This window comes from Sapajus apella, unplaced genomic scaffold (genome assembly GCF_009761245.1).
Source record: "Sapajus apella isolate SASKATOON/1434 unplaced genomic scaffold, GSC_monkey_1.0 scaffold56, whole genome shotgun sequence".
Taxonomy (NCBI): Eukaryota; Metazoa; Chordata; class Mammalia; order Primates; family Cebidae; genus Sapajus; species Sapajus apella.
Window position 1 is genome coordinate 11,998,854 of NW_022436996.1, and position 13,135 is coordinate 12,011,988.

At 34.4% G+C, this 13,135-nt stretch overlaps 1 protein-coding gene and 1 long non-coding RNA gene across 2 annotated transcripts in view; both read right to left on the minus strand.

Annotated features, from left to right (window-relative positions):
• The window catches only part of CNTNAP2 (contactin associated protein 2), a 2,272,324-nt gene that overhangs the window by 2,187,609 nt on the left and 71,580 nt on the right, over nucleotides 1–13,135 (minus strand). The window lies entirely within an intron of this gene.
• On the minus strand, nucleotides 4,945–10,585 carry LOC116528052. Its single transcript, XR_004258828.1, has 2 exons — nucleotides 8,518–10,585; nucleotides 4,945–7,006 (listed from the first exon to the last, which is right to left on the minus strand). It is a non-coding gene; the product is annotated as an uncharacterized LOC116528052 (long non-coding RNA).

The window sequence follows — 13,135 nt, forward strand, 5'->3', positions numbered from 1 at the left end:
TACCCTACAACCCATTCACAGTGCAACAGGGAACTTGGCTCCCCTTCCCTTAGACCAAAGTACTCTGGTAAACATTAGAATTCCATCAGCCCTGCAATGGTTAGTGGGTATAACAGCTATATTTTTCTGATAAGATACTTATAGGATTATTTGAGTTATTATATCTGTATATCCTGGTAACTAGTGGTGGAAAACTATATTAACAATATACTAAGTCCGGGCATGGTGGCACCCATATGTAAACCCAGCACTTTGGGAGGCCGAGACAGGCAGATCACTTGAGGCCAGGAGTTCGAAAGCAGCCTGGTCAACATGGTGAAATCTTGTCTCTATTAAAAATACAAAAATTAGCCTGGCATGGTGGTACATGCCTGTAGTCCCAGCTACTAAGGAGGCTGAGGCAGGAGAATCATTTGAACCCGGGAGGCAGAGGTTGCAGTGAGCCAAGATTGCGCCATAGCACTCCAGCCTGGGTGACAGAGCAAGACTCCATCTCAAAGACGAAAACAAACAAACAAACAAAACACAAAACAGTGTACTCAGATTTTCCTTAAATGATTTAATCTCACTTGCAATCTCCTCCTCCACTCCTATAGAAAGCAAGTGGAGAAGCTTAAATCTAATCAGGTAATGTGCACTGGGTGAAGTCTCTTTTCATTTAATATTCTTAGATTTACCCCTTCTCTCTCTTTAATAAGAAGTTCAAAGGACATCTGTGATCTAGTCACAGGGAAGATCAGAGAGAGAGGCCTGTGACCTCAGGCTGATCTCATCCACTGATGGGCGCTGCCAGCTGTCAATGGAGGTATGGTGGATCCAGGCTGCTCCTTGGTTTATCTGCCAGTGTTTGCTGTGGGAATATGACAGTAGAAACTCTGGTTTATTTTCTAGCCATCAACAGTGCTTCCAAGAAGCATTAGCTTATAAGTGAGGGTATTTCCTTTTGAAACCTTGACGTCACCCAGAGTTTCAGCTAATCACACACCCCTGTTGGTCTAGTCATGGCTTCATTTAGTTTGAGACTGAATGACTTTCAGAGTTAATCTCCCACTTTCTTGGAAACCCTTTCTGCAGGTTCCCTTGTGAGATTTGCACTCAACTTATGAGCACATCCCTCCTGTCTCCCACTGCATTCCAAGGACATACAGGGATACTTGGCCTCTTCACCTTACATAAGTGTCATGGGCCATTCATGGATACCTTCTCAGGAACGCTTCCTTGCTAACCACGTTCACGTTTATTGCCTTTCATTGTTCTGCAGCTACTTTAGCCGGTCGGTATGGGGGACAGTCTATGAGGTTATTCTCTTCCTGAAACGTAAATGGAAAACAAGAGAAAATATCCTCGATTTTAAGGGTTCACTCTTGGAGAAAATATCTCAGAGAAATATTAAAATACACCAAATACACCATTTTAGTATACCTTCCCTTCCAAATCATCCTATGTATTAAGTGTTTTTGGGTACACTGATGTCCCACACAGTCTTATAAGGAAGACAATCATCTTCACTTCACATATGGTAGCACTGAGGTTTAAAGAGTTCAGGGAATCAATCCAAAGCTGCACAGTGAGCAAATTTCAGGGCAGCTTTTGAATTCAGATATTGTAACTTCAGGGTGCATATATTCATTATAATCTAGCAGTGCCTTTTGTCCAGACTTATTCAAAACGTCTATTAAAAAGATGAAAAGTATGGATATTTCATAACACTAACAGATTTAATCTGGGGGAGAGGGCAGGAGGTGGGAATGATATATTTGAGAACAGAACCTTCAGGCATCTTGAGGAGCAATCATTGACCAGGCCATGTACAGTAAGTTTTCTTGTTGAAATGCTCAACCTGTTGTCAAAGATGTTTTATTCTTCACCTCAAAAACTCACACATTGCATTCAAATTCTGTATTTTCTGGATTATTCTATACATATATTTATGTTTACAATATGCCTTCATTAATGATTTAATTCATTAAAAGAAACCTATTCTATAAATGGAAGTTTTACTAAAATCAGTTTGAATTAATCAATTGATTTCATAATTATATTTTGGGTAAATTTCCCTTTACTTCAAACATTTCCTTTATTTTAGGCACTAGCAAAATATCCTAGATACTATACTTTTACATCTGACTTTTGTAAAAGGATTTCTGATTTATTCTGTCTGCAACAATAAAGCAAGATCATCTATAAGCATTCTTCTTTAAAGTGAAAATATTAGTCTGGTGAAGTCAAAATTACATGAAATCTAAAGACTATTTCAATGGCATCTATAAAAGTGCAGCCTTAAAATCACAAAGCTGGTCAAGGCCTCAACTGTTTCTGACACTTTAGGCTTTTAGGCTTTAGGCAATGTACTAGTTGAGTTCAAAGTGGTAGTTGGTATTGAATAAGAACAGGATGATTCAGGAAGCTGAAGTTAAGAAGAGATCCAAGGTGAAGGAAGTTTTGCTGATAGTCCCCATAAAATACCCAGAGAATCCTGTGGCTAGAGGGGCAGCCTATGCGTAGGGTTGTAAGTGACGTGGTCTACCTGTCTCTCAAACCCATTCTGACTGTGAGGAATAGGGGAAGGCTGAAGTCTTTTCTACTTGGATTTTAAGACTAGCTCTGCACTTCATATGGCTCATTTCCAGATATTTAAATGGTGATAGCATCTCCTGCAGAAAGGGGTATCGAAGGAGCTCAAATTTTAGGGGTTCACAATGAACCCCTAATTCCTCACTTTGGAGCTGTTACATGCAAAAAACATAAAAGGCTCAAAGGTGGCTAGTGCCTGCCTCCATTATATAGGCTATTTTTTTTTTTTTTTAATTCTGTGATGTCTTTAGAAACTAGAAACCAAAAATCTTAGCAGTGATTTTTTTATCTTAGATGTGTTATGAACATGTGCACTAGATTGAGGCCCATCTGAAGAACTGTATAATAACAAACCTGGAGTTTGAAATTCCTGTATATTAAGAAATGAAACCCACGGCAGCAAGGGCAATGACAAGCTGTGACCATAATGGCTGTGTCCCAACTCTGTCCTGGAGTTTCATGTTCCAGGAGTGAATAAATAATTTAATCTTCATGAGCCATCAATTCTAGTCCTCCTTCAAAAGTCTGGCAATAGGCCCAGCTAATTTCATTTATGATGTGGACTTTTTTTTTTTTTTGAGACTATGAGTTTTCAGAAAGTGAAAGAGGGCAACCATTACCTCATTACATGAGTGTGTTTCTGTGCTTTTTTTTTTCCTTTCAGTAATGCTTTATTGATTTATTAATCAGCAAGAAATCAAAGGGTAAGGACATGCCATTTCCTCATTAATTAGTCATAGGAACAAGCAATACTAATCAGTCTTACTTCAACTATAAATAATTAGTAGTTTAAAAGAAATTTCTCTGGACAGAAGAGAGTGAAATATAGAAATTCTGTTACACTTGATAATTTTTTTTTGACAGGATAAAAACTTACCTATTGAGTATTAAGTCAAAGATTTAAAGCTTGGGAAATAGATGATGAGAAAATAACTTTTAATGCCTAGCAGTTTTTATTCATAACTTAAAAGTGCTGCTTTGTTATCAGCTACCTTTTTAAATATATATCCAAACATCAGCACCCTCTCCTCCAAAGTAAGTCTGCTAAAGTGAGATATAGTATGAATAAGAACATACTTTAGGAACTAAAAATATAAAGTCCTACTTATGCATTTACTGAATTGTGGTAACTATTTCTACATTAAAACAGCTTTTTGTTTCTGTTTCATTTCCCAATGGTTTCTTTAGGATATAAAATAATTTGTCTGAAAATATACTAAAATTTTGGGCTTTATTTCTGCCTAAAGTTTAAAAAATATTTTTCTAACTCCCAAGCTCCTGTTACTTGTTCTCATGTCTTAACTTCCATCAGAGATTTTTAAGTAATTTAAACTATATAATGCAGACCTTCATTCTAATTGCTATTAATAAAATATCTTTACATATTTTATTTTGAACAAAGGGAGAAACCAACAGCAGGTTGATTTATCCATCTACCACTCTTTCTCTACTTAGGATGTTTTTGCTAATAACTATGCCCCAAAAAATGCTTGTGACATGAATGAGTTAAAAAAACAAACAAACAACAACAACAACAAAAAAAAAAACACGGCCCTGCTCTGTGTTTGAAGAAAGCATTTTGTAACATAAAAAAAGTTCTCTTGTCTGACACATTGGTATGATTGATAAATGAAAAGAAGGAGGCTGAAAGGATTCAACTGAAATTGATAGAAATCTAGTAGGAATCTCTTGACCTCGTGATCCACCCGCCTCGGCCTCCCAAAGTGCTGGGATTACAGGCTTGAGCCATCCTGGTCAACATGGTGAAACCCCGTCTCTACTAAAAATACAAAAAATTAGCTGGGCATGGTGGCGCGTGCCTGTAATCCCAGCGACTCAGGAGGCTGAGGCAGGAGAATTGCCTGAACACGGGAGGCGGAGGTTGCGGTGAGCCGAGATCGCGCCGTTGCACTCCAGCCTGGGTAACAAGAGCGAAACTCCGTCTCAAAAAAAAAAAAAAAAGAAATCTAGTAGGAATGTAGTATGTGACTCGTATAATGCTATTTGAAAGAAGCTAGCTAAAATTTATGGAAGCCAACCATAGGCCAAGATATTATTTGTATGATGCTTACTTTAAACTCAATATATCTTGAGTGGAAAGCATTTTAATCTCCATTTAAGAAAACCAAGTATCCAAGAGAGTAAGGGATTTAGATAGGATTTAAATGAAAGCCTTTCTCATTTCAATTTCCATTCTTTTTCACTGTGCTACATGATACATTCTACTATGCTACTAGTTGTGGATTGGTCTAAAAACTTTAAACGTTCAATTACACATCTAGATATACGGGGTCACAATAAATTAGAATGAAGAGTGTTAATGCCTTAAAAGCCTCCATTGGAAAGAGGTGGTAAGGTCTGATTTTTTTGAGATAGATTTTGTCAAAGGCACTTGGTCAAGCAACAATCATACAGCTAGGTTTTAGTGAATATTTAAGGCCAATGTCGTTTTTTCAGAGCTCTTACCTTGAGATCATTACTAACAAATACTTGGTGTTAGTTGAGGATATACATACTCCATGAATAAAAATTGCTACAAAAATTGCATAAAAGAAACAAAAAATCTAAATTCTTGGTTGCAGACTTAAAGCTACTATTAACTTAGCGATTTGAGATAAACGTAAACATTTAAATGGAAACAAAATTCATGCCATTACCATACAACATTATGTTGATGATTAATTTTTATCTGAAAGTTTTGTTGTTGAGGTGTGGCATTAAAAAAACCCCTGCATATGGACTGGTAAATTGTATTTTAACAAGTCATGTATTTCATGTTTTATGCATTTCATCATTTTAACCTTGCAGTACAAAATAATATTGACCAGAAACACCTCTTTGAAGTACTGCTTATAAAAAAGATATGGTGCATTATATTCCTGACACTTAAGGTCAAGTACTACAGATGCATTGTATATTAATGTATCCAATATATCAGACAAATTAATGTCTATCCTCCCTTTTGGGTCTAGACTACTTTATAAGCCTATTTTTACTTTCTTCAGTTTGATTAATAGTATCCCAGAAATACTCTGTCCTAACAGCATCCAAGACAGCTTTGATATTATCTATGAATCATGAGTGAAAGAATTCTCATTACATTTGAAATGATACGTTTCAGAAATTGAAAATAATTTCATGTATAGGTTTCATTAAACACAAGATAGTATGTTGTTTCACTCTGGCAATTTATTCAAGGCCAATGATTAATTATTGCAATTTCTTCTGAATTATTTAATGAATTTTCCCACTAAAAATTTTGCTGGAATGGTTCAACATGCTCTTTTTTTTAACAGCATATATCAGTTTTAACAGCTATAATTGACATTCACAACACAAACTTACGTTATAATTTTTGTTATCTGGGTCAATGACTTTAATCTGTGATATGTCCTTGAAAAACAGTGTTGTTAATAATGTGTCAAATATGATAAGACTGAATTTTGCCTAAACTAAACACAAATAAAATGCTTAGGGGTCTTGCCTTCTTTATTATTTGAAGGGCTCTGCATAGGAGCCTGCTTTTTCCTGGTTAATTCTGCTGTGTTGGTGGCCTCATAGAGAATCATTACAGCTGTGCTCTCTCAGAGACAGCGAGAATAAAACTTCTGTGTAACACTCTCTATACAAAGCTTAATCCTAAGGAACAAAAAACATATTCCTGAAACATATTTTCACTCATCTTAAATATAAAATATAAAGTCTCTTGATACAATATATATCCTATGGCCAGAATCATTCGAATGTAAAATTTCACTTGCAATTTACTCTATAGGGAGAAAAGTATATGGTCTGAGTGTAGGGATTTATTTGTTTTCCCTAGAAATCTGTACTGTTTAATATATACTTTATTTCCAATACCTTGATTTTTCATATTATTTTTTTCTAAGTGATTCTCCTTTCAAAATTGCTATAGTATTACATTAAGGGTTCTGAAAATGCCAAAGGAAGAAATGGAGTACTATTAATAGTTTTTGCTCTCCTAAGTTTTGTCATATTTACACATTTAAAAAAAATTCACTGACTTAATTTAGTTTCCAACTTTCTACAGTGTCTAGAGTAGTCTTTGACTCAGAATACACAAATATATTTATCTGAAGTGGTTCTGCTCAGGAATTTAATAAATTGTGCAGTCTACAGAGAATACTATTAATTATGTAAAGACTGATGGAGATTCATTTACTTGGTTTCTTTCTGAACCACTTGACTTGTCTCTATTTAATTAAACAATAATAAATGTTATGGTAGGGAGAAACTTAGGCTGTCAGTGAACAATACTAAATATATTCCTGGAATAGAGAATATGATTCTAGATGTCTTCATAGTTAGACAGAAAATCACATCAAGATAATTAAAACACTTGCTTACTTGCCTACATCTTATTGACATATATCTTCAATCATATTTCTTAAGTCTTCAGTCATGGAGGACACTGTGAAGGCAAATTACTATCAATGCCTCAGTACATTCCTTTATCTCCTGTACAGCTCATTTTATTTTAGATTTTATGCATTTTATATAATGTTTCCATGTCTGGTTTCGATTTGAAAATATGGCACTCTTCACATTGCCATCCCATTACATGGTAAAAATCAGAATAACAAAATATTAAAGATATTTTACTGAATGGTGGGGCAGCAAGTTATAGACAATAATCAGTTGTAAAGACACTGGGAGATGACACATTAATGAGCTGATATTTTTAATATAAATTATAAATGTAGTTGAAGCATCTAAGATAATTTAAGTCTATGGTTGAAATATTTGAAAAGTTTTTACTATATGATCCATGACCATATTAAACCACCAGCACCAAAGGACGAATGTGAGAGAGACTCTATGTAAAGATAATCTCAGTTTTCTGGTTTTAGGAATTTGGGCAATTGTTATCACCTCTCTACTATTGTTTCTCTTTGTAAACTAAGCACATAAATATCTACTTTGGAAGAGATATAATGTTTATTTACTCATAATTGTGACATGTGCAAAGCATCCATATCAGTGCATATCAGAGAGTAGCTAAAATAAGGTATACCTATTATAATTGCCATTATACTCTTTCCTCTGATTATAGGTTTTAAGAATGAGTTTCAGTGCTAGAAGTCAGTAGAAGCACAGACATTTTATCACATAGAGACAGTATTAAAAGTTCTATTAACTCATTAATGGATTGATATTTAATTTTCAATTTAGAGTCTGTCATTTCTTTTCTTAAGATGTTGTTGGAACGACTAATCTTAGAATAGATAATTTAGATCCCCTCTGAGATGTAAATAAAATAGTGTGTAAAACAAAGTTTTACAAGAATTTTCCCTGTAGATATATTTTATTTAGCTTAAAGAAAATCCTTGAGTTGGTAGTAAGTCAATTAATGCTATGATGCCATCAATAATTTATTAAATAATTGAAAAGTCATATATGAAGTAAAAGTACAGTATATAAGTTTTAATTTAAAGGATTCCCCCCAAAACTCAAAATTATGCTTTCATAAGCAGGGATGGTTATTTTCAATTTCAGAATTTAGTGTGTGATACTGTAAAATTTGTATATTTGTTCCTCATTCCCAGTTTTTGGTACATAATTCCTAAAATCATTGGAATCTTCAAGGTAATAAATTTTCTATGCTAATGAGTTGACTAGTTGACAGAGGGCTGGCAGCCTCTAGGTACCTTCAAGATGGGGCTATTCACCAGAAAAACCAACATGGGATTAGAGGGTTGGGACTTTCTGCCCCAACCCACCCCTTTTGGAAGGGAAAGAGGATGAAGGCTAAGGTGATCAGCAATGTCCAATGATTTAATCAATCATGCCTTTGTAATGAAGCCTCTATAAAAACCCAAAGGGAAGTGTTCAAAGAGCTTCTGGAGAGTCGAAAACATGGGAGCTCCTGGAGGGTTCTGGAGAGGTCATGGATGCTGTACAATGCCACCCTCATATGCTTACCTGCCCATCTCTTCATCTGGTGTTCATCAGCATCCTTTGTAACTTCCTTTGTGATAAACCACTAAGCATAAATGTTTCCCTGAGTTCACTGAGCAGCTCTAGTAAGTTAACTGAACCTGAAAGAGGGATTTGTAGGAATGATTTGTAGCTCCTCAATCAAAAACACAGGTAGACCAACCCACAGCTTGCAGATGGCTTCTGAAGTGGTGGGAGGGGGCGTTCTTGGGGACTGAGCCCTTACCCTGGGATCTGATGCTGTCTCCAGATGAATAGTGTTAGAATTGAACTGAATTAGAGGACACTCAACCTGTGTCTGCTGCAGAATTGATTGCTTGCTTGATGTGTTCAGGGAAAGCCAAGCTCACTTGGACACAGAAAACTTCTGCACTGATTGTTGAGGTGTGAAGGCATATAAGAAAGTTTGTTCTTTACAGAGATGAAAACAAAGCAAAATAGAACAAAAAAATTTGCAGAAACTAATCAAAGTCTTATAGCTCCAAGGTATATCAGAGAAGAGAATTTTCAAAATAGTCGAGAGGTTTATGCATTTGACACATCACAATATGCTTGTTGTATAAAGTACAAAAAAAATTGGGAAAGATAATGGATTCAAATTCCCACTACCAAAGACAACTGCTTTGATGTCATTATAATTAACTTGATGTAATTATTTCTAGCCCTATAATGTACACTTCCTGTAGTCATAGTTGAGCTCCTTATTTTTATGCAGTTTTATATGATAATAGTATTAAGCATTGCAGCAGATTTCATTTATATATCATTATAAATATTTTATAAGTGCAATTTTAATAGCTACATAACAGCACATCTAGTAGCATTTCATCTAGCAGACATTTTATAATCTGTGCAGTTGTTCACCATTATTAAATATTTTGACTACTTTAATTAATTTTCATAAATATACAACAATAAATTTGGGGGGACATAAGTTTCTATATATTTTGGATTGCTGGAAGTAGAATGGCTGAGTCAAGGTGAGTTTTTCTTAATGGCTCTTTATATACAAGCATTAAGCTTTTTAACATTCAAATTAGACTTAGATAAATATGATATTTTCTACAACTAAATCTGAGAACTTCACTCAAGAGACTGATCTAGGTTTTTCCTTGAGAAGAGATTGAATTTTCAATAAAATTTATCCATCATTTAAAAACAATACCTTGGCTGAAATCGGATAATATAGGTTATGAATAGTGACCAGAAAAAAAACTCTTCTACACTGTTATGGGAATATTTTTACGTAACTATGCATCATGAAAATATACCAGTTTGCCTATGGCAACTCAACTGTGGCAACTCAAAATGATGGCTTGATGTGATGTGAGCTCCTAATAATCTCCATTAGTAGCCTCTCCAGACAAGGACAGATAAGAATGCAGTTTAAATGAAGACAATATGCAAATGAGAATGTCACTTACCACCATCAAGATTGTCACCACTAAGCCCCTACTATGTGGAAAATCTGGAAGCCACAGGTGGACCTTTTTTGTGTGCGTCTATTTGTTTTTCTGTTTTGTTTTGTTGCTGCATCACTAACCTTACCACTAAGGAAGACTGATGGTCAAAATATGTTATTTTATTGTGTGTTTCTCTAACTTGGCATATTATGAAGCTGTTAAGGTAATTTGTGACCAGTTAAATTCAGGAGTATATTTAAATATACTTTACAAAATATTAACTAAAACAAAATTATATACAATTCCAAACACAAATTAATTGCAGTCATATGTCAATTTTCAGTTCTTCCTTAGTAAATATTTTTTCTACTCTCTCTCTCTCTCTCACACTAGGGTGAAATTTTCACACTAGTGTGAAAATTCCACCCTAGTGTGAGCATTTTCTGTTTCATTTGGATTTTTTTCTTATTTCAGGATATATTGATCCTCTTCTTTTGTGTTATCATTTTTCACATTTATATATGTTGGAAAATCCAACAAACAGTAAACTTGTGGAAGATGAGGCTCAGGCTATTGTCTATATTGCATTAATCTAACTTGAACATCTAGCAGAGCAACTGGCAATCAGGGGCTGCCAATAAACATCTCTGAATGGAGATATATAAAATTTCAGCTCATGATCTTTAATAAAGGAAACCAATGAAAAGTTACATGTAATTCATATTAAAATGTACACTAATTACATGGACACGTTGATTCTATATCACCTTTCACATTTTCAATTTCTTCTACTCTCTCTAATTTCTCTATTGACCTATAGCACAGAGTGAAGTAGACACCCTTTAAAAGATGGGGGTAAAGTGTTTTCAAACAGAACATTTATTTTTATGGCCACAGTAAATTATTAGAGCTGAAACATTTGTACACAAATAAGAAGGGACAAAGCAGGATATTTTTCCTTTCAGCCATGCACAATGATAAAATTACAACCATAATTATTTAACTCCTGCGGTAACTGATCTTATGTTTCATTCCCCATATGTTATGGCAGGTACTTTCACCTTGATCTCTATCTTTCCTTCTTATTTCCTCCTGTCGCATTTGTTCCTCTGTCCTGCCCTTTGCAATCTTCAGTTCTACCCACCGCTACAGGCCCATTCCTATGACTCTGCCTGTTGTTCTGTCTCAAGTTCTTAGTCCCTGACATCTTGGATCATTGCATTATATTGATTTCAAGCAACCAATTCTATCTACAATTTCTCCACTAAAATTCAGATTCATATTTCGAGACATAATGACATCCTTCTATATTTGCTGGATTCCATATCTGAGAGGCTATTGTGTCCCTAACCAGTAGGAGAGAACAATTTTTAGGCATGTTTTAAAGAAAGAATTAACAGAAATACTTGATGATGAGCTGGATGTGAATAAGGACTTACAATCATCATTATTTGGAGAAGGAGACAGTAGAAAATACAGGAGTCTTGGAAAATATCAACAAACACAGATACAAAGAAGATAATGTATTTGGTTGCATTGACTAAATGAATACAGGGTAGAGATTAGGGAAAGGTAATATATGTTGATGTATTAATGCAATTCTTGAAACAATAGATGATTCTGGCACTTCAACATATAATAATAACAATGTCAAGAAACCAATGAAATTATTATCACTAAACGTGTTCCTCATCAAAATACTACCTTGGAATTCACATATGGCACCAATGATAAAACAAAAAAGAAGGTGTTCTATGTGAGGTTCATTTTTCTTCTTCTTGTCACTGTAAAAACTCAAACCTAGAATATCAGAAAAAGGATTTCAAATTTGATAATATTGTAGGAATTTCTCTTAGAATTAAGACAAATTGAGATCTTGCACACTTTGCATAAAATATAAGACAGAAGATGTAAAATGATATCATAAAGTAGATGGTTGAACTCATTTAAAAACATGGTACATGAGTCAGGAACATAAATTTAAGTATTTTAAAGCTAATAAGACTGCCATTTCACCAGCAACACCGGATTAAACAAATGGGTGGCACAAATCCTAGGGGATGCTTAGAGATTAGAATACATCTATTATTTTGGGACTCAGGCTTTCCATTTTCAATGTAATGATTAAGTCATTCACTTTTGAGTTACTCAGTCATATCAGTAATACGTCCATCTATTTGACACAACTTTTGAGAAATCATCACATTTTCTCTGAATCTTCAATTCATGATTGACATTTTAGGGAAGAGTGTGCTCAGAGAATGTATTATTTTCCTTAGATTTCCAAATTGTAAAAATTGGAGTATATTTCTGAATTGTAAGCAGGAATATTAGTGATACTTAATGACATGGTTTGGCTGTGTCCCCACTCAAATCTCAACTCAAATTGTAATCGGAATTGTCATTTCCACATGTGAAGGGAGGAACTTGGTGGGAGGTGACTGGGGAGTTGTTTCCCATGCTGGTCTCATGATAGTGAGCTCTCATAAGATCTGGTTGTTTGATAAGTTCCTGGAGATACCCCTCTTTTCTCCCTCCTGCTGCCATGTAAGATATGCCTTGCTCCCCCTTCACTTCCACCGTGATTGTAAGCTTCATGAGGCCTACCCAGTCATGCAAACTGTGAGTAATTAAACCTCTTTCATTTATAAATTACACAGTCTTAGGTAGTATTTTTATAACAGGGTGAAAATGGACTGATGCGCTTGAAAACCTCAAGAAACCCACTTTTGAGACATATTTTTAAAGCTTGAAAAACTGCTTTATATGTAATTTAATACTAGAAAAAAGAAATGAAGTCAACATACTGCTAAGACTAGCTTAGTAATTTTTCCTTAAAATATAAAGAAGATACATATTTTGAACAATTGAATAATTAAATATTATTATTTAATTGAATTAAATTGAATTAAATATTCAATTGTTAAAGTTACACTTAATTTTTAAGTCTAATATATCTGGAAACAAATTAGTGATCCTGTAATTAAAACTGCAAGCTTTGAGTACATTTTAAAATAGCATCACGGAATAAAAATCTACAGATATTTTTAAAGATACAGTACCCAGTGTAACTTCTTGAATTTAAATTTCAGTCAGACTGTCATGCCTTAATTACAAAACTAAAAGATCAGAAATTATGTACTTGATATCTAAGGTCAGTTTAAATACCTATAAATCTTCATAGTAAGATGTTTACATTT